General features: G+C 46.5%; 1 pseudogene; it reads left to right on the forward strand.

Annotated features, from left to right (window-relative positions):
* Positions 1-23138, forward strand: part of LOC147707456 (uncharacterized) — a 120189-nt pseudogene that overhangs the window by 18933 nt on the left and 78118 nt on the right.

Genomic DNA, 23138 nt, shown 5'->3' on the forward strand with positions numbered 1-23138 from the left:
ATATCAGTTACAAGTTTAGTTCAATGACAAAATTCACCCTGCAAGTCCAATGGAACACTGAATGCTGCGGACAGCACAGGTCACAATTTGAACTATAATGTCCCGGAAACCTACGTATTTCGACAACGTATTCCATATATGTTTCGCCTTTTATTTGAATCATGATTACAGATGATGCAGTACAGTAGGCAACAGACAATGCTTACAGTGCAGCCCGTTCGGACCATGCATCATCGCAGGGGGAGCATACGCTGAGCACCAGACGTAAGACTAACTTAGTACACCATAAATATTTGCCACATGGCCTTATTAAGGCAAAATTCAGTAGTCATAAGACATTGTTACCAGTGCGGACTCCCTGGACCACGCATCATCGCAGGCTGCACACAAACCGCCCCTACCTCAGTTCACCACAACTCATGAACCCTTTACGATAGAATCTTCTGTGTATTATTTCACATGTAGTGCTCCTACCATTGTACAGCAGAAGTCATAAACCATTTATGATGGAATGTCTGTGTATGATATGATGATTACTATTGTACTTGTTACCAACAGCAATGTAATTAAATGGAGTTGAGCGCATGTGCCCGTACCGACTTCAACTATCTCTCTGTGTCTGTGTATTCATTATGTTTTTAAAATGCTGCCCCTGGGCCCTACCACATTATATTGTGCTGTAAACAGCATATGCAATCATCTTACCTCTGGCAGTAAAAAATTGTTTGGTTACATAACTTTCTCTCGCTCATTCTACAAATACGATTGTAGAAACGGGGGGCAGATGTATCAACATCCAGATTTGCGAATCTCAAATAGCGATTTTTTAGACATCGCTATTTGAGATTTGCAAATTGGTATGTATGTAGAAAATCTCATTCTTTTTGCGATTTCTTAAATTTCCTTAATTGCGATTCGCAAATTGTGAATCGCAATTAAGGAATAATTTCCCATTCATTTATATGGGCCAGGAGGCCCATAGGAATGAATGTGAAGTTATTCTCAATTTGCGATTCGCAATTTGAGAATCGCAAATTGAGAATAATTTCGAGGGTGCAAGGGTGTCATAAGGACACCCCGATGCACCCCTGAAATTCACATGTGTGCGCATATGGAGCACATACATGCCCTAAGGGCATGTATGTGCTCCACATGGAACCTTCACAAATGCAAAAAAATGCTTTTGTGAAAGAAATTGCAAATTACCAACTTCAAGTTGGTGGTAATTTGCAATTTTTTAATGAGAAATCGCACAACTTTGGTGCTTCATACATTACATTTAAAAAGGAATCGCAAAATGTGTGATTCCTTAAATGCAATCGCAAAATAAGGAATCGCAAATTTGCGATTCCTTATTTTGCACTCAAATTTGCTACATACATACCATTTAGCGAAAATGAGTTGGCAAGCGCGAAATTCGGCGTTTGAGAACCCATTTGAGCTTCATACATATGGCCCCAATCACTACAATACTGCAAGCAAAGTGTATAGTAAATTTATACCTGTATCCTATTGCTCGGGTTTATTTTGTAGCATATTTATATAGCGCGAAATCGACCCACAAATATGTCAGCGATTTACATGAGCACCGTATTTACAGTACATTTTCAGGCATGAGTAGATTACGTGATTTGTCTACAATAAAAGGATGTGGACGCGACTCCGAGGCTTGAACACTGATTTCCAGCAACAAGTATAACAGTATACCCGAAAGACCACATAAGTATATATATTAGTTGCCCTTCATGTGTCAAAAACTTCAACCTAAAGCTTTCATAGCCCTGTATTACTACAGCTTCAACACTCCACTGAATGTACAACAAACATTTATATTTGCAGAAATGCATCATGTCCACCATCTTTTATGTGTGGAACTACGGATTTCACGTACCTTCCATGTTGGCCATGTTGTGGGACTTCACAGACATTCGCGTTTAAGACCCAAGTGATGGCAGCACTACAACATAGACACCTGAATCCGTTGATTTCTCAAATAGCTCACGATGGAGCCACGCCCATAGCTCCGGAGTCATTGTTCACAGCCTCACACAGCACTGGCATACGTCAGGCCACCCCACTCTGGTTACGCTTACAGGAACACACAACAACGCTACATGGCCCAGATTTTAATTGTAGTGATTTACTAGTTCCAGGTCTAGTTGTCGGAATGGCACACACACCCTACTTCGTGGCTGGTATACACCCACACCACACCCATCAATCAATCAATCAATCAATCACGGCATTTGTAAAGCGCGCTACTCACCCGGGAGGGTCTCAAGGTGCTGGTGTACTACTCGAACAGCCAGGTCTTGAGCTGATTCCTGAAGGAGAGATGGTCTTGGGTGCGCCGAAGGTGGGTAGGGAGGGAGTTCCAAGTCTTGGCTGCCAGGTAGGAGAAGGATCTTCCTCTGGCGGTGGCTCTGCGGATGCGTGGTACGGTGACGAGGGCGTGGCTGGTCGATCGTAGCTGGCGGGTGGGCGTGTAGAGTGTCATGCGGTCGTTGAGGTACTTGGGGCCCAGGTCGTGGAGAGCCTTGTGTGCGTGGGTGAGGAGTCTGAACGTGATTCTCTTGCTGACGGGGAACCAGTGCAGGTCTCTCAGGTGTCCGGTGAAGTGGCGTTGTTGGGGGATGTCCAGGATGAGTCGTGCGGAGGCGTTCTGGATGCGTTGGAGTCTTTTTTGAAGTTTCGCTGTGGTTCCGGCGTAGAGGGTGTTCCCGTAGTCCAGTCGGCTGGTGACGAGTGCCTGGGTAACGGTCTTCCTGGTTTCTGGGGTGATCCATCTGAAGATCTTGCGGAGCATGCGCAGGGTGTTGAAGCATGATGAGGAAACTGCGTTGACTTGACTAGTCATCGAGAAAATTACAAAAAACAATTTGATGGACAGAATGTAGATCAATGTCTTACATTCACCCACGTACAATGATCTGGGCCTAAATCCATCGTTTTTTGCACTCCACACCACCCTAGGTTAGATAATGGCTTTATGCAAATCAGCTCTGACCCTGTGCCCCATGGGAACAGTCCAGTCCGAACTACACAGCCATATCTTTCCCAGACCGGAATAAAGCATCCGAGGACCGGACCGGTTTGGAGGTAACACCTCTCAACAGCCCGGCTAGCTTGACTCCAGTGGTGTGGAGGCTCTGGGACCCACGTCTAAGCTACCCCAGTACACTCAGGGAGAAAATTACAAAAAACAATTTGATGGACAGAATGTAGATCAATGTCTTACATTCACCCCAGTACAACGATCTGGGCCTAAATCCATCGTTTTTTGCACTCCACACCACCCTGGGTTAGATAATGGCTTTATGCAAATCATCTCTGACCCTGTGCCCCATGGGAACAGTCCAGTCCGAACTACACAGCCATATCTTTCCCAGACCGGAATCAAGCATCCGAGGACCAGACCGGTTTCGAGGTAACACCTCTCATCAGCCCGGCTAGCTTGACTCCAGTGGTGTGGAGGCTCTGGGACCCACGTCTGAGCTACCCCAGTACACTCAGGGAGAAAATTACAAAAAACAATTTGATGGACAGAATGTAGATCAATGTCTTACATTCACCCCAGTACAATGATCTGGGCCTAAATCCATCGTTTTTTGCACTCCACACCACCCTGGGTTTGATAATGGCTTTATGCAAATCAGCTCTGACCCTGTGCCCCATGGGAACAGTCCAGTCCGAACTACACAGCCATATCTTTCCCAGACCGGAATCAAGCATCCGAGGACCGGACCGGTTTCGAGGTAACACCTCTCATCAGCCCGGCTAGCTTGACTCCAGTGGTGTGGAGGCTCTGGGACCCACGTCTGAGCTACCCCAGTACACTCAGGTAGAAAATTACAAAAAACTATTTGATGGACAGAATGTAGATCAATGTCTTACATTCACCCCAGTACAATGATCTGGGCCTAAATCCATCGTTGTTTGCACTCCACACCACCCTGGGTTAGATAATGGCTTTATGCAAATCAGCTCGGACCCTGTGCCCCATGGGAACAGTCCAGTCCGAACTACACAGCCATATCTTTCCCAGACCGGATTCAAGCATCCGAGGACCGGACCGGTTTCGAGGTAACACCTCTCATCAGCCCGGCTAGCTTGACTCCAGTGGTGTGGAGGCTCTGGGACCCACGTCTGAGCTACCCCAGTACACTCAGGGAGAAAATTACAAAAAACTATTTGATGGACAGAATGTAGATCAATGTCTTACATTCACCCCAGTACAATGATCTGGGCCTAAATCCATCGTTTTTTGCACTCCACACCACCCTGGGTTAGATAATGGCTTTATGCAAATCAGCTCTGACCCTGTGCCCCATGGGAACAGTCCAGTCCGAACTACACAGCCATATCTTTCCCAGACCGGAATCAAGCATCCGAGACGGAGGAGTCCAGGATGAAGCCCAGGTTATGTGCATCGAGAGGGAGGAGTCCAGGATGAAACCCAGGTTGTGTGCATGGTCCTTTGGCTTGGGAGCGGTGCCCAGGGCAGGGGGCCACCAGGAGTCATCCCAGGCGGAGGGTGATGATCCCAGGATGAGGACTTCCGCATTGTCTGAGTTCAGTTTCAGTCGGCTGTTCTTCATCCAATCGGCGACGTCTTTCATACCTTCATGTAGGCTGGCTCTGGCGGTGGCGGGGTCGTTGGTGAGGGAGAGGATCAGTTGGGTGTCGTCGGCGTAGGAGATGATGTTGAGGTTGTGTTGGCGTGCGATTGCTGCGAGGGGGCTCATGTAAACGTTGAAGAGGGTTGGGCTGAGAGAAGATCCTTGTGGTATGCCGCAGATGACTTCGGTGGCCTAGGATCTGAACGGGGGCAGGCGGACTCTCTGGGTTCTTCCGGCGAGGAACGAGACGATCCACTCCAGTGCTTTCTCTTGGATTCCGATGTTGCTGAGGCGTTGCACTAGGGTGCAGTGGCAGACAGTGTCGAACGCCGCAGAGAGGTCCTGGAGGATGAGGGCCGTTGTTTCCCCGTTGTCGATCAGGGCTCTGATGTCGTCGGTGGCTGCGATCAGGGCGGTCCTGGTGCTGTGGTTGGCCCGAAACCCGGACTGCGAGGGGTCGAGGGATCTGTTCATCTCGAGGAAGGCGGCGAGCTGTCTGTTGACGGTCTTCTCGATGACTTTGGCAGGAAAAGGAAGGAGCGAGATGGACGGTAGTTCAGTGGGGTCTGCCGTTGGTTTCTTCAGGAGGGCGGTAAGCTCGGCGTGCTTCCAGCTCTCCGGGAAGGTGGCGGTGTGGAAGGAGGTGTTGATGATGTCCTGGAGATGGGGTGCGATGATAGCGTCGGCTTTGTTGAAGACGTGGTGTGGGCATGGGTCGGTTGGTGATCCAGAGTAGATGGATTTTATCATGCGGGTGGTGTCTTCGGTGCTGATGGGGGTCCAGTTGCGGAGGGTGGTGGTGGCGGGTGTTGGTTCGATGATTGGGTGCGTGGTTGGTGCGTCGAAGCTTTTGTGTATGTCGGTGATCTTGCGGTGGAAAAACGAGGTGAGTGAGTTGCAGAGGTCTTGCGAGGGAGTGATGTCGTTGTTTCCGGCGCTGGGGTTGGAGAACTCTTTGATGATGTTGAAGAGTTCCTTGCTCTCGTGGGCGTTGTTGTCCAGTCGTTCTTTGAGTGCCGTCTTCTTGGTGGCGCGGATCAGCTGATGGTGTTTGCGGGTGGCCTGCTTGAGGGCGGTCCTGTTGTTTGTTGTCCGGTCAAGCCCCCAGGCTTTCTCGAGGGTGCAGCAGTTCTTCTTGGAGTCCTTGAGTTCATCGGTGAACCAGGGGGTTTTCTTGCTGCCGGGTCTGCTGGGAGGGTTCTTTAGTGGTGCAAGGTCGCCAGCGCAGTTGGTGAGCCAGCACAGGCATCACAACACACGTGACCCTACTAATAAAAAAGACTGGCTGCACATCCTCTACGCCATTTTAGAGTTGCTCCAATCCCAAGCACTGTGATGGCCCTTCCCGGTAGTTCAGACGCCTCATGTAGGCTTGAACAACCAAACGGGGGGTCCACCACTACGTGCGTGGCCTCTTTGGTCAATAAGTTAGTGGTACCGCAAGGACTGAGCGGGTGAGCAACCTGCGATGATGATGGATGCACGAGTATGTCCTTTGCCCTAGCGATATCAAGACTCAGCACCAAATGTGAGACTTCTTGGTGGCAGAGCGGGACTGAATGATGAAGAAGGTGCTCTATGTGCAGAAAGGTGAGCAGTGAGGAGTGGGTGCGCACCGGAGGGAGTAGATGCAATACAGCAGACTGGATACAAAAAGGTGGCACAACGATTTATGCGTACGCAGTCCTACATACCCTATCTTATTGCATTTGTATTTTTTTTCCAACAGCAGGAAAGCTTTTATAGTCGGTCAAATGTGCTTCGCTCCCACATGCGTAGCGAAGTAGATGAGTATTTATTTTTTTATACACTTAAATTTACCATCTTATTTTGACAATCTTTCCTTTCTCAATTCATTTAGGACTCTCGCCTCCATTGCTGTGAGCAGTACAGCTCGTGCCTTTGCTGGAGTGCAAGACATTTTCTATGTGAAAAAACGGGGATATGAACCTAACCCATGAATTGCACACGCTTGTGCGTGTCTGTTTCCTTCTATGCTAAACCATTGACTTTTGTGTGCGACTTTTTCTAAAAGGCTGCACGCAATTGGCCAGAGCGGGAGCATTGCTCCGTCCATGGCCTATTGGTATCTATTACGCGCTTGCTGCGCATAATAGACTGCAATACCACATGAGGTTTCAATTCACATGCCCAGACATGGGCGTGATGATTGACACCATGTGTATGACTGCGCACCACTTGTTTTCTATAACCAGATGGAAAAAATGACTACTCTACTAATTGTTCATACATTGAAGCCCATTAAACAAGTTGGAACAGGAGAGGTAGTATTGATAATGGAGAAAATCTTCGCAGCTCACCTTTTTCCCCCAGGGAGTGTGTCCAACCGCGTGCCAGGTTATAGTGCACCCTCAAGTTTAGTGATCTAAAAGATAGTATACAATTAGTAATTGCAGAGTACATACAACTGCACATGGATACAAATGGTTGTATTTTTAATGGGGGAGGGATGGTGTGTGAAAGGGCGATGTTATTCTACCACATTAAGATAGTGGCAATTACCAATCATAACATATTTCTTTTACTATTTTTTAGATGTGGAGCTTCAGGGTGCACTATGTCCCGTAACGTGGTGGAAGACACACCGGTGACAGAAAGGTGAGCTGCGAAAATTCTTTTCAGAGTCACTCTCTCACTCTCTTTCTTGCTCTCTCCTTTGATAAACAAATGAGCACAATCTTATCTTCCTTTTTATCTAACAGGTTGTGTTTCACAAATTGGCGTCCAACATCTCCAAAGCTCAATGTTCGAGGAATCTGTGATGATGATACGTGGCCATGGTAACAAAGCCTAAGAAGGTTGCTTCGACACATGGTGGACCCTCTTTGAAACACGCCAGTGGCACAAGGTGAGCAAAGAAGCTTGTTCCCGAAGCAACGAGAAGTCACCTGTGGGCGTGGAGAGTGGTTAGTGTGCAGCAACTTGAGTGCGTAGGAATGTACAATCACCTCCAGGCAGTGGGAGTGGATACAGTCTGGGTGCCCAGGAACGGGCACTCATCTTTCTGACACTGGGAGTGAATGGGGTGCAGCAGTCTGGGCGCGCAGTAATGAGAACTCACCACTATGCTGTGGGAGTGCATGGGGTATAGCACCCTGGGAGGAAAAGTGTGCACAGACACCGCCTTGCAGTGGGAGTTGATGTAATACAGTAGCCTGGGTGTGCAAAGGCATAACGCAGACATATTTGTGCGCAATTGTATACTGTCTTTCAGATCACTAAACTTGAGGGTGCACTATAACCCGGCACACGGTTGGACACACACCAGTGGCAAAAAGGTGAGCTACGAAGATTTTTTCCAGTATCAATACTACCTCTCCTGCTCCATCTATTACTTTCTCTCTCTCAAACTTTCAATGTCTTTTTTTCTCTCTTTCTCTCTCTCTCTTCCTCTCACACACTATTTCTCTTTTCAAGTTATGAACCCTACTGTCCACACTGCAGATTAATAAATCAAGGCTGAATGTCACACTGTCTGCAGTATAGATCCAAAGCAGAATTCAATTTGTGACCTCTGCTAAATGCAATGTTTGCAAAAGGTAAGCAGAGTGGCCTAGGTGCACAAGGCCTCCAATCAAAGGCGGTGCGAACAAACAATATTGTCTTGCATAATGACATGATCTCTCACCTCATGCTGTCTCATCACTGAATCATTTTAAAGACCTGCTGGACCATACTTTAGATCTGAGTCAGAGGGCACTTCCCTACAGACACCTCTTCAACCTGGACCTACGAGAGGGGTGGGATGCATCATTATCACTGCACACATGTGAATAAGCAATATTGCCAAGTGTTATGTTAATTTGTGATCTTTGACCTCATTCAGTTACTTCTCTGTCTCATTTTAAATACCATCTATACCATAAGATAGGCCTAAGCCTACGAGCAGCGCTGCCCTACAGACTCCTGTTGAGGGTGATTCTGTGGGAGGGGTGGGGTGCAATACCCTGAGGGTGCATGTCAGAAAAAGCAATCTTGCCTTCCGTAATGATGTAATGTCTCACCTCATTCAATCACATTGATCTAATTTTAAGGACCTACTAGACCGTACTCTACAGACATGTGACGTTAACTTTTAGGACACTTTAGTTACTTCCTCACTGAGTGTACATGCACACGGGCTCCCACCACTGCATTACAGGCAAACATTAAGCTTCTAGCAAATTCTCTATTCCTATATATATTATCATTAGCATGATATATTATAATTTAACCTTGTGTTTTCTCGTGCATTTCAACTCCCCTTTGAACCACGATTATCACTAACGATTAATCGTACTTTAAAAACGAAGGATGGGCTCAACTCCTATTTACTACCAAGCATAAAATAAACATTCATTTACCTGCAATTGTGTCCTCCTTTAAATTACTTCTCTCTTTACAGAGATTTGTTGATTGGCTGAAAGGGGCTGAGAGGTAGCTCTCCCCTGCAATGATGCCCTGAGCATTCTAACACCATCCATGGCAGTATCAAGACACCATTCCATTGCGGAGACCTGCTCTTCCAAACAAATGTATCCTGGACTTGGAGCTTGCAGCAACACATCGTGGGACACACCAGTGGTGGAAAGTGAGCTGTGAAGCGTCAGTGTGCAAGACCTACATTTGAGCACATTGTGGGGTAGGGACTGCGGTGCAGCACTCTTGGTTCACAGGTACAGACAAGCGATTTTCCAGTAAGTAATAATGTTGGACTATATTATCAAACAACAGCGATCTCTGGCTTCATGTATTTAATTTTAAGGACTTCTTAAACCACATTCTATCTCACAGATCCCTGTGTCCTAGACGAGTGACAAACAGAAAACACTAAGGACTGAGTGCGATAGGCTGACTCTCTATCTCCTCCTGCCTCTTTACTTTGACCTCTCCCTCCCCTTCTCCCTTCCACCCACTACCCTCCCTTCTATTTTAACTATGATCCTTTAATTCAAACTACCTTTTTTTATCTCTTCGACGTAGCAAACATACTTATGTTTCTTTCTTGTTTTGCAGGTTACCTAAACTGCTACCAATGGAGTCCATCTCACGTTTTATTATACTGTTCTATTACAGTTATGTTTCTATTTATTTATTTCTTTTTTAATAAAGGGTAATTAAAAAAATGAATAACTGAGTGTATACGTCTTTTTTCTGACAACATTTGACTATAATTGAGTGTGATATTTATCTGCTTAGAGAAGATTTTAAAGTCAAAACTGTTTAACATTACAGAGAACATACAAAAAATAATGTAAGTAATTCTTAGGCACATAAATCCTGAGTAATTATACAACTACAAGAGTTCTATGAGTGTATCACTTTATAACACCATAAGTACTGTCCATGTGAATTTAGAACAAATAAGGCACTGCCTAACACCACTGAGGCTACAGAGACTGCTGAGGCACAACCTGCATATTAAAATAAAGATCCTGAGTATGACAATTCCTGGACTTAAGTTGCCTCGAACTCCTCGAACAATTAGTAAATAATGGCAGTCTCTTAGACTACAAAATGTCACTGTACCATCCGCGCCCAATTCACATGTGACATTATCACAGTAATTTGGTGATCAAGACCGGGCGCTTATGGTGCGCTCAGGATGCACGGATCCACCGCGGCCATAGAAATATATGTAACTTTAATTGTGATTTCCTCAGGAACTACTGAACGTATTTACACCATTTAAGCAAAAGGCACAAGTCTGAACCAAGGACTACCTCTTTGCCAAATTTGGTATAATTCTGTTCAGCAGTTCGGGCTGTAGCCGCGATGAACGGTTCCTATGGAAAATTGCATGGGAAAAACACATTTTGGGACCCCCTTTTTTCTCAGCCCCCGCTTCACAAATCACCCTAAGACTTTCAGGATAGGAGTGGACTAGAGTGCCCAACTAGTTTTGAAAAGTTTTCAAAGATTTGTCAACCGGTGCCAAAGTTATTATAAATAGAATGTTGCGGATTTCATATGGAAAATAGGTCCTAACTATAACTACCTACTGGCAATGGCCAGTAGGTAATATATACATATATATATATATATTACCTACTGGCAGTCGCCAGTAGGTAGTTATACTTAGGACCTAGTTTCCATAGGAAATCCGCAACATTCTATTTGGAATAACTTTGGCGCCAGTCGACGAATACACGCACAATTCTCCAAGAAGATGGGGCACTCCGCTCTATTCCTGGACTAAAGCAGCCATCTAGCCCCCCACTATCTTCTTTGTGATTCGGTCATTGGTTTGTCAGCGCCATGATGCTCCTTCCGGAGCGAACGTTTGCGCTCTATAAATACCTATCCAATATCCAATATCCAATATCCTATCCTGGAAGTTTCGGGGTGATTTGTGAAGCGGGGGCTGAGAAAAAAGGGGGTCTAAAACATGTTTTCCCCATGCAATTTTCCATAGGGGTCTTTAAGTGAGGCTACAGCCCGAACTGTGGAACGGAATTACACCAAATATAGCTAAAAGGTAGAGTTTGGTTCGCAGATTACACTTTTTGTAAATGGTGTAAATTCGTTCAGTAGTTTCTGAGAAAATCAAAAGTAAAATCATAGATATATCTATGGACGAAGTACCGTACGTGTACTGACCGAGGATAGTATGCGTACCATTATGAGCAAGAGCTGTATGCTAATTTGGTTCTCGACTGTCTGTCAACACTCCAAACCAGGAAGTGTTGGCAGCCCTACGGAGGCACAAGAAATCAGAAAAAGAAACTGTAAAACTGCGGAAAGGGGGTAGGGTAGAAATACCCTGATTTACTAGGCCTGCATAGGGGGTCTCAAAGGACCCCCAAGGTCTTTTTTTAATTTTATTTTTAGTCTCGGGTGGGGGGCAAATCCCGGGAGCAATTGATTGTTTCTAAAGGGGGGGCCCAGAGGGGCCTCGTAGTCCCGACGACCGCCACCCCGGGTCTTCTTTTTTAAAAATAAAATAAATGTGAGTGTAGGGGGCTGAAATCCCCCCCCCCACACGCCCTGGGGACTACTACCTCCCCGGGGCTCTAATATTTAAACTGTGGACTCCGTGATGGATCTCCCAGCCCCGGGGACCACCTCCCCCCGGGGCTTTTCAATTGATGGGAGGGGCAGCCAGCCCCCTCCTGGAGCCTTTGATGGCCCCGGGGACCACCACCTCCCAGGGCCGGCTTCTGCAGTGTCTCAGGGTGCCTATCCCTGGGACACTGCTGTTTGCTGTGGTTGGGTGGGAGCCTCGGGGTTCCCGCCCTACCATAGCAAACTGCTTTCCTATTTGTAAGAGAGAGCAGGTTAACCTGCTCTCTCTTTCAAGTAGGAAAGTAGATTGCTTTCCGTTAGGGAGAGCAGCATGTAAGCTGCTCTCTCTGACGGAAAGCAATGCCGGCTCCTGAAGGACGCGGGGAGCTGGCTGGGACCGTGGGGGCGTTGGGGCTCCACCCACGGTCCCCAATGTTTTATTTGAGCCCCGGGGAAGGGGTCCCAGGGACAATAAAAATAAGTGATAGGGCTATTTTTTTATGGTAAAATTATAATACGACGTATAGTGCGAGGTTTCTAAGTCATACCTAAGCAAGTAAAAGAAAAATATTTTTTAGATATTTATCAAGTTTATATGTTTAGATGCTGGGTGGTTCTAAAGAGAGCCTGTGTGTTTATTGGGAGATTTTAGTACCTTCACAAGAAGTACCGATGCTGAGTCTAAAGTTCCAGAGGAAGACTCTGTTTCCTTCATCTGTGAAATGTACACCATCTCTTCTATAGATGCCATGCATATTGAAACGCAGATTGTTGTGGTAAATGGACCCCATTCTATAGTCTCTGAGAAAATCTGAAACAGATTTATTCACATGTTTTCTAGCTTTCTCAATCTGTGTACAAAATTGATTGGACCAGTTCGATTTCTGTCTTTGTCATATGTTGGAATACACAAAGGCAGTTTGGTGGAAAAGTGACATCAGCTCTCCAAAGTGTCCTTCATAAGCATTTCCAGACCTACCCCAGTCAAAGTGTCTAGGTCATTGCCACCACAGTGCACAATTATGAGGTCAGGGTGCTAGAGATGTAAAAAGTATTTCTCCAATGGCATCAATTGGTGCCACTTTAACCCTCTCTGTCCAATCCATTTAATGTCTACATTTGGTAAACCTAGATCTTTGTGAATTCCTTTCTTTTCTGCGTACCTTTTGCTCCAGAAAATATAGTTCTGTCCCACAATCCACATTCTAAGCATCTTGAAGGGAGGTCTGGATGCACTCAGATGGTCTGTAAATGAAGTGGCAGTTTGAAAAGTAAGATTTTTCTAAAATTGTGGATTACATGCAGTTTTGAAAAAAGAAAAGAAATGATTGGTTGTTTGAGAACATTCTACACTGAAAACTAGGGTGCATGTTTCAGTTTTTTAAAAGCCTGATTTTTAATGGTTAACAAAAACTGATAGAAAAGAACATTACATAAGATAAGCTGGTATATTGACAAGTCGAGCACACTTGCTGTTTTGATTTACAACATTGTTTGATGAACTTTTCACCTGTGTGTTTAGTTAACTGTTCCCTGAAGTGTTTGTATGGTAACAGGCAGAAAGCAGAATGGGGTAGGGTTGAAGGTTTTGTCAGTTGGAAAGGGTTCAAAAGTTCAAGGAATAGAAAAGTGTGTTTCGTTTTGATTTAATGTGGGAATAAATGTGATTTGTTATTTATTTGTATATGTATGCAGATTGAGTGTGTAGTTTGACAGGAATATTTTTCTATTTGCTATAGGTCTTCCTGACTCTCTAGGACTGCTCATGGGGTTTTACAGTGATCCCCAAAGTCAAAATAGTTTTTTTTTTATCACAGTATACTTGTATGGTACGCAGCATAGGCGATGGAAAAAAAAACTGAAATCCGTTTTATTGTTAATTAGCCGCTGCGGGGGCAAAATCCCAGGGTCAATGTTTTTATTCATAATGGGGGGCCCAGAGGGGTCCCCCAGCCCCGGGGACCACCACCCCGGGGCTTTAATGATATGTATGTTGGGGTGCTCCTGGCCCCCCGCAGCCCCGGGGAGCGCCACCTCTTGGGTCTCTAATCTTTAAATTGGGGGGTCCGTGATGGATCTCCCAGCCCCGGAGACCACCACCCTATGGGGCTTTACAAATGATGGGAGGGGGCACCCCTCCTGGAGCCTTTGATGGCCCTGGGGGCCGCTACCCCCCAGGGCCGGCTCCTGCAGTGTCCCGGGGTGCCTACCTTCGGGACACTCCTGTTTACTATGGTAGGGCGGGAGCCTCACGGTTCCTGCCCTACCATAGCAAACTGCTCTCATATTTAGTTTTTTGGTACTTATAAGTAAGTACCTTTTGCAGAGTCTAAACTTGTTGAAGAAGAGTGTTTTACAGTGTGCTGATCATTTGACCTCTGTGGACAGTTGACTTTTGCATGATGTGTTGGGGGAAGGGTTCGAAGTTATGTGAGTTGGATAGGGTTCAAATTTTGAACCAATAGAAATGTGTGTTGGGTTTTGAATTAATGTGTGAAGCAATTTGATTTGTTATTAATAAGTATATATGTGTAAATTGAGAGGGAATTTGTGCCATTTCTTGGTTTTGCTGCGAACACTGAAGTAGAAAGATTCTGTATAAGAATATCTACTGTGTGACTGGCATTCTTCTTAATCTACAATCAATTTGAAAGGTGAGTTCATAACTTGTAAGGGAATGTATGTAGTGCATTTTCTTTTTAATAAGAAAAATGTGATTATCCTTCTAAAGTGTGTAGAATCACATTCTGACTTTTTCTAAATTTTGTTAAGTATTGTGAGAAAACCATTTGGTAAGTTAATGCGATTAGTGAGTAAGCTTTGTCCAATAAAGTGTAGTACTAAAAAATATAGATTGTGTGCAGTCACTTTTTCAGTTGTAGAGTAGTTAATAGTGTTGGTTTGTTAGAATTAGGCTTGCGTTTTAAGTTTACAATTTTCCAGTCAGCGTACAGACACTACTGTAAATTCTCTGGGATATATTTACAATCCTCTTGTGCGTCTTTGGGCTGCTATTGTGTTACTTTTTTTATGAAATGTTCGCAAAAATAATGCAGCAAATTGTTTATGTATTTGCAAAATGAGTCATTGTTGTACAGTAAAATGCAGTAGTTATATTTCTGTATTGTGTGCACTCATATTAGCCCTTCAAGTAATGAATTGTGTTTTTTCTGTAGAATCAGACTTGTGTTTTAAATCTACAATTTAAGTCAGTATACATACACTGCTGCATACACTCTGGGGTACATTTACATGCACCTTGTGCATCTTTGTTGTTGTATTTTGTCAGTTTTTTATGTAATGTCTCTTCATATTTTATCTTTTCCATATACTTCTACTTCTCTCCTGATACTCCTCTCTGTCTCCTCATACTCCCCCTTTCTCCTCACATTCTCCCTCTCTCTTCTTATACTCTCCCCTTTCTTCTGATATTTCCCCTCTTTCGTTATTCTTACCTCTCTCTCTTCATACGCCCCTCTGTCCTTATTCTCCTCCCTCTCTTTTTATAGTGCTCCTCTCTTTCCTCATACTCCCTGCTCTCTCCTTATATTCCTCCTCTCCCTCCTATACGCCCTCATCTCTACTGATATTTGTCTCTCTCTTCATACTCCCCCCTCTCCTCAGATTTATCTGTCTCTCCTTTTACTCTGTTCTCTCCTCATAATGCCTTTCTAGTCATATTCCCCCCTTTCCTCATATAACCCATTGCTGCAAAATTGGCCCTGTACCGAAATCGGCCGAAAACCGGCCCTGTCAAAGAGCTCGGTGGTACCTCCAAACCCCCTGAGTGGGGACGGGGGCCGGCTGAGCACTTTGCCAGGGCCGGTTGTGGTTCCCAGTCTGGCCCTGCATACTCCCCCCTATTTTCAAATTTCCCGCTTTCTCTTCTTATTGTTTTTTCTCTCCTTATACTCCCTTTCTCTTCATATTCTCTACTCTCCTCATATACCCCTTCTCTTCTTATATTTCCCTTTTCTCCACATTATTCACCCCTTCTCCTCTTTCACCTTCTTCTCTCCTCATATCTCCTTCACTCCTCATACTTCCCCCATCCTTTCATACTCCTCTCTCTCTTCATATTCCCTGTTTTGCACACACTCCCCCTCTCTCCTCATACTGTTCTCTCTCGCTCTCCCTCCTCATACTCCTCCCTCTCTCCTCACACTCTCCCTCTTTCTCCTTATACTTCCTCTCTCTACTGATATTCCTTCTCTTTTTCTCATCCTTTCGTCTCTCTCCTCATATTCCTTCCTGTCCTCATTCTCCTCCCTGTCCTCATACTCCTCTTTCTCTCCTCTTACTCCTCCCTCTCTCTACAAACTCCCCCTTCTCTCCTCATACTCTTCTTTGTCTCCTCATAATTCCCCCTCTTTCTTTATACTCTCCCTCTCTCTTCTTATACTTCCTCCTCTCTCTTGATTTTTCCCCTCTTTCCGTATTTGTAAAATGAGTCAGGGTTGTCTACTGAAATGTAGTAGTTATATACATAGAATGTGTGCAATCATGTAATCGTTTTAGACTTGTAAATATGTGTTGGTAAAATGTAAGGTCTTATATTTTTTTGTCTAGAATCAGATTGTGTGGGTCTACATTTAGAATTTATATTGGCTCTTTTTAACATTCTCCCCCTCTCTCCTCAAACTCCCCACTCTCTTCTTATACACACCCCTCTCTTGTTATACTCCTCCTTTGTCCTCACACTTGTCCTCTCTTCTCCTCATACTCTTACTTCTCTCCTCATACTTCTATTTCTCTCCTCATACCCCCTTCACTCCTCATACTCATCCAGTTTCTCATACTCCTCACTGTCTCCTCATAGTATCTGTTTTCTTCTAATACACCCCCTCTCTTCTTATATCACCTTTTTTCTGCACATCCTCATCTTCTCATACATACCCCTCTCTCTTTATACTCCTGTTCTCTCTTTATACGTGCCCCTCTTTTTTATACACACTCTCTGGGGCCGATTCTGAATCGGGAGAAAAAAAGTCGTACGACTCATATTCGTAGACGTCTCCGTATGAATGGAAAAAGACTGTCCGAACTGCTTAGTACGATCCGTATCCCAAAAATACATCTGAATATCTGCGAACAGTACGAACCATAATGGAAGACTCGTACAAAATGGCGTCGGAACCCAAACCGTTTGTAAACTTGCCGTACAACCAAACACGTACGATCCAGACCGGGGACCGAGTACGCGATTTGTACGGGCAAACGTAGTCGTGCCTGAAGCATGATTCGTATGGAAAACATTGCGTATGAGCGAGCCACACTAACAAATACGAACCGCACACCAATCAATAAAACGTACACGAACCCCCACGGCAAAAACGGCACATATCAGCCAGCCGCACCAACAAATGCGAACCGCACACCACTCAATAAAGCGTACATGAACCCCCACCCAGAAAACGGCATGTATCAGCCAGCCGCACCAACAAATACGAACCGCACACCAATCATTAAAGCGTACACGAACCCCCCACACCGAAAACGGCACGTATCAGCCAGACGCACCAACAAATACGAACTGCACACCAATCAATAAAGCGTACACGAACCCCCACCCGAAAACGGTATGTATCAGCCAGCTGCACCAACAAATACAAACCGCACACCAATAAATAAAGCGTACACGAACCCCCTACCCGAAAACGGCACGTATCAGCCAGCTGCACCAACAAATACGAACCGCACACTAATCAATAAAGCGTACAGGAACCCCCACCCCGAAAACGGCACATATGAGCGAGCCGCACCAACAAATACGAACCGCACACCACTCAATAAAGTGTACGTGAACCCCCACCCCAAAACTTCACTTATCAGCCAGCCGCACCAACAAATACGAACCGCACACCACTCAATGAAGCATACGCGAACACCTCAAAAACGTCTCGTATGAGCCAGCAGCACCAACAAATACGAAACGCACACTCCCCACTAATAAAGCGTGAACCCCTAAACCGGCACAAGGAGGGTGCAAACGAGTCGCACAACATCACAAAACATGTCTCCTGTGTACACACCATTTAAAAACAATGTCCTGGCCACATCCAAACAGCCAAACAGAGGCCCAAGTCACACCTACCCCTTAAAACACACACCAAAAATTCAAAATAAGCCACACCCACAAATGGACCAATAAAAGGGCCCACACATACAACCCATCATCCATTGCAACATACCTATTTGCGCAAAGACACTGACAGGGCACCAACAATTGCACCCATACACCTTCACACATACATCCTATCTCATTCACAACCACACCACCCCCTACACAATCAGATTCACACACCCTCATCCATACACACCATCGCCCCCTCAATCACATACACCCCGCACCATGACCACACCAAAGAATCCAAAGTTCACTAACCCGGAGATGGAGATCCTTACAGATGAAGTCATCAGAGTTGAGCCACAACTGTTTGGTGCATTGGTCAGACAGACCAGCATTACAGACAAAACCCGCCTGTGGGAGAAGATCGTCGATAAGGTCAATGCTGTTGCACCCATCAGGAGCACCAGGAGGGATTGCCAGGCCAGGTGGTACGATCTGCGGAGGATTGTCAAGAGGAAGATGGACGAAGACTACCCAATGCACACCACACTGGAGGTGGTGGTCCCCGCAGACCTGCCCAATACCATCCCTGGGAGGAGAAAGTCATGGCCCTGCTACCACCGGTGGGAGTTCATGGAATCGAAGGAGCTCTGCAGCAGTGCCTAACAGTATGGGGTGGTGTGGGCATGACTTACAGCAGTGCCTAACATGACTTCCAGCAGTGCCTAACAGTATGGGGGTGGTATGTGGGTGGGTGCAGAGGACTTCTAGCAGTGCCTACCATGACTCCCAGCAGTGCCTAACAGTATGGGGGTGGTATGTGGGTGGGCGCAAAGGACTTCCAGCCGTGCCTAACAGTATGGGGGCGGTATTTGGGTGGGTGCAAAGGACTTCCAGCAGTGCCCAGCAGTATGGGGGTGGTATGTGGGTGGGTGCAAAGGACTTCCAACAGTGCCTAACAGTATGGGGGTGGTATGAGGGTGGGTGCAAAGGACTTCCAGCAGTGCCCCTAACAGTATGGGGCTGGTATGTGGGTGGGTGCAGAGGACTTCCAGCAGTGCCTAACAGTATGGGGGTGGTATGTGGGTGGGTGCAAAGGACTTACAGCAGTGCCTAACAGTATGGGGGTGGTATGTGGGTGGGTGCAAATGACTTCCAGCAGTGCCTAACAGTATGGGGGTTGGTATGTGGGAGGGTGCAAAGGACTTCCAGCAGTGCCTAGCAGTATGGGGGTGGTATGTGGGTGGGTGCAGAGGACTTCCAACAGTGCCTAACAGTATGGGGGTGGTATGTGGGTGGGTGCAGAAGACTCCCAGCATTGCCTAACAGTATGGGGGTAGGTGCAAGGGGGATGCCAGAAGGCTGGAAGGGGGAGGGGGAGAGGGTGCAAGGTATAGGCTAGGAGGTTGCACAAAAGGATAAAGTTGTTTGTGAGGCCATGCTGCATTAGCCAATGTACATGCCCGGTGGCATTGCTCTGAAGACAATAAAAGTCATGCAATGATGTTACCTGTAATGCTGCTTAACCCCTTCGACACTCATGACGAGCTGGGCTCGTCATGGTGTAGCCTTCTCAAACACTGATGACGAGCCCAGCTCGTCATGAAATAAAGTAAAATAGCAATTCCCAGCACAGGAGGGGAAAACGCATAGCAGCCATGGAGTTAAAGATTCTCCACACGACTGCCAGGGACTGTCCGTACCTTTGATCATCAGAGTGGTGCGATGCTGAAAGGGTTCCATCTCCAAATAGCCCCTTGGTCTGAGTACAAATGACAGACACAAAAGGGAGATCGGGCAAGGGAAGGAGATGATGGGAACTGCATGGAGGGAGATCTGAAACAAAGGTAAACAAGCATAAGGATTCAATACTTTTGTCACAGAATCACAGAATACCTTGGGACCTACACGGTACCAGTCACACCTGTGAACTGTAACCACTGCCACTGTACCCTACGTGTGATCACAGATTTAGCAATGAGCCTAGATCAGATTCTTGAACACCGACACATAAATAGGTAGTACAGTTTCTCACGTAAACAATGCTAGTGTAACGCTCACAAGGCTGCAACTATGCAATTAGATCCATGCGGCCATAAAATATTTCACAGTGTATGATTGAGGGTCCTAATCTCAGAAAATGTAATGTATAGCAGTGCTACTGACACAAAGCCAACAATCCGTATTTAGCCCTGTGAATCTGTAAGGGCCATGACGGGAAAGTAGACATCACCCGCATGAGCCGTTAGCACCTCCTCCAATGAAGAAGGGAGTGACCTGAAAACAAGGAAGCCCTGCGGGAGCCAGTCATTGGCTCTTGCAACTGTGCCCCACTATGCTAAACATGACAAGCAGGTGGGACCAAACTCAAACAGCGAGTAATTTATTTATTTATTTATTTAAAACACTTATAGAGCGCAGCTGTCACCTGGCAGGTATCCTGGCGCTGAGAGCTTACTCCTGAGTTAGAAGCAATGGGAACTGAATTATGGGGGGGTGGGCGTGGCAGGGGAACTAGGGAAGAGCCAAGTTTTTATTCGTTTCCAAAAAGGAAGAAGCTGTGGAATTTGACGGATGTCGGCGGGAAGATTGTTCCAAAGCTTGGCAGCTGCTACTCTAAAAGATCTTCCCCCGATCCTGGCCCTCTTAAATCTGGGTATCGTCACAAGGCAGGCAGTAGCGGATCGTAGAGTTCTGGTAGGGACATACCAAGAAAACATTTGTTGGAGGGGTCTTGGACCTGATCCGTGTAGTGCCTTGAAGACCAAGCAGAGAGCCTTGAAGGCTATTCGGTGCTTCAAGGGAAGCCAATGAAGCTCGGCTAAAGCAGCTGTGGCCGAGGATCTCCTGGTCCTACCAAGGACCAGTTTGGCTGCTGCCGACTGGACTCGTTGGAGTCTGTCCAAAAGTACCGTAGGAGACTCGAGCAAGAGGGCGTTGCAATAGTCGAGGCGACTAAGAATAGTACACCTGTAATGAGGAACCAATCCACAAAAATAAGTCTACCGTGACCATGAGATGCTGCACGGCACAAGATAATCCTGTGAATAACCTCACTCGACTGGTGCCACGGAGATTTAACATTTGCCACAGCCCAAAGTTGTGATGACATCAGCGCAACATACCTGGCATCATGGGAATGGAAAGTTAACATCAACTCACAGAGAAGGCTAGCGAAGCAGGGTTCTCCACCAGCACTGAGGTAACGACATGACAGTGACATGACAAACTGGCACAAGGGGCACTGCATCCATGCAAACAGACTCACATGGCAGTTGAATGAACATGTGGGACATACACTGGCCCACACCTAGAAAACATGGTTTTTGGTAAATCAAACTGTACTGGACCACAAGGTTGAGTGGATGATCCAGACACATCCTGCTGCACACAGTGAGGCTGCAATTCCCCACAGAGGCCGTGGTTGTGATGTCAAGTGAAGCCAAGTTTAAATTTATATATCGCACTACTCACCCAGATGGTCTCAAGGCGCTTGAGGGATGGGGGAGCTTTACTTATCAAATATCCAAGTTTTTAGTTGTTTTCTGAAGGAGATGTGGTTCTGTGTGAGGCGGAGGTGGGTGGGGAGGGAATTCCAGGTCTTGGCCGCTAAGTAGGAGAAGTATCTTCCTCCCATGGTGGATCTTTGGATGCGTGGAATTGCGGCGAGGGCTTAATTGGATTATCGAAGTTGGCGGGTGGGGGTGTAGAAGGACAGGTGCGTGTTGAGGTATTCGGGTCCTAGGTCGTAGAGGGCTTTGTGTGCATGGGTAAGGAGACTGAACATTATTCTCTTATTGACGGGGAGCCAGTGGAGGTCTTTCAGGTGACTGGAAATGTGAGCTTGGCGGGGGATGTCTAGGATGAGTCTGGCTGAGGCGTTTTGGATGTGTTGGAGTTTTTTCTGTAGTTTGGCTGTGGTTCCGGCGTAAAGGGTGTTTCCGTAGTCTAGTCGGCTTGTGACAAGTGCATGGGTGACCGTCTTTCTTGTTTCGGTGGGATCCAACAGAAGATTTTGTTGAGCATACGTAGGATGTTGAAGCATGAAGATGAGACGGCGTTGACTTGTCTGGTCATCGAGAGGGAGGAGTCCAGGATGTAGCCCAGGTTACGTGCATGGTCCGTTGGTATTGGTGTGTTTCCCAGGGCCGGAGGCCACCATGAGTCGTCCCAGGCAGAGGGGGATGATCCTAAGATGAGGACTTCCGTTTTGTCCGAGTTTAGTTTTAAATGGCTGTTCTTCATCCACTTGGCTACTTCTTTCATCGCTTCGTGTAGGTTGGTTTTGGCGGTGTTTGGGTCTTTGGTGAGGGATAGGATCAGCTGAGTGTCGTCTGCATAGGAGATAATGTTAAGGTTGTGTTGGCGCGCAATGGATGCGAGGGGACTCATGTATACGTTGAAGAGGGTGGGACTGAGTGAAGATCCTTGGGGTACACCGTAGATGACTTCGGTGGCCTCTGATCTAAAAGGGGGGAGGCGGACTCTCTGGGTTCTTCCGGCGAGGAACAAGATTATCCAGTCCAATGCTTTTCCTTGTATTCCGACGTTGCTGAGGCGTTGTATAAGGGTGTTATGACAGATTGTGTCGAAGGCTGCGGAGAGGTCGAGTAGGATGAGGGCAGAAGTTTCTCCGTTGTCCAGTAGAGTTCGAATGTCATCTATAGCTGCGATGAGGGCGGTCTCTGTGCTGTGTTTGGCTCGGAAGCCGGACTGTGTAGGGTCGAGGGATTTGCTGGATTCGAGGAAGGCTGCGAGTTGACTGTTGACGGCTTTCTCAATGACTTTAGGAGGGAATGGGAGGAGTGAAATGGGGCGGTATTGCTTAAGTTCAGTGGGGTCTGCTGTAGGTTTCTTCAAGAGGGCGCTGAGTTCGGCATGTTTCCAGCTTTCCGGGAAGGTGGCGGAGTTGAGGGAGGAGTTGATGACGTCTTGGAGATGGGGTGCGATAATGGAGTCTGCTTTGTTGAAAATGTGTTGGGGACATGGGTCGGTTGGCGATCCTGAGTGAATGGTGTTCATGAGGCGGATGGTGTCTTTAGTGGTGATTGGGTTCCAGGCGCAAAGGTTGTTGGAGGGGGGTATAAGTTCGGAGGTAGGTGGGGTGGGCTGGTCTCCAAAGCTGTTATGTATGTCAGCGATTTTGTTGTGGAAGAACGAGGCTAGAGAGTCGCAGAGGTCTTGGGATGGGGAGATGTCGTTGGTGCCGGCGGTGGGGTTGGTAAACTCTTTGACGATGTTGAATAGTTCCTTGCTGTTGTGGGCGTTGTTGTTGAGTCGATCCTTCAATGCTGATTTCTTGGTGGATCGGATCAGTTGGTGGTGTTTGCGGGTGGCGTTCTTGAAGGTGGTCAGGTTGTCGGTGGTTGGGTTTTTTCTCCAGGCTTTCTCGAGGGTGCGACAGATCTTCTTGGATTTCTTAAGGTCGTCATTAAACCAGGGGG

This window comes from Lissotriton vulgaris, chromosome 6 (assembly GCF_964263255.1).
Source record: "Lissotriton vulgaris chromosome 6, aLisVul1.2, whole genome shotgun sequence".
Lineage (NCBI taxonomy): Eukaryota > Metazoa > Chordata > Amphibia > Caudata > Salamandridae > Lissotriton > Lissotriton vulgaris.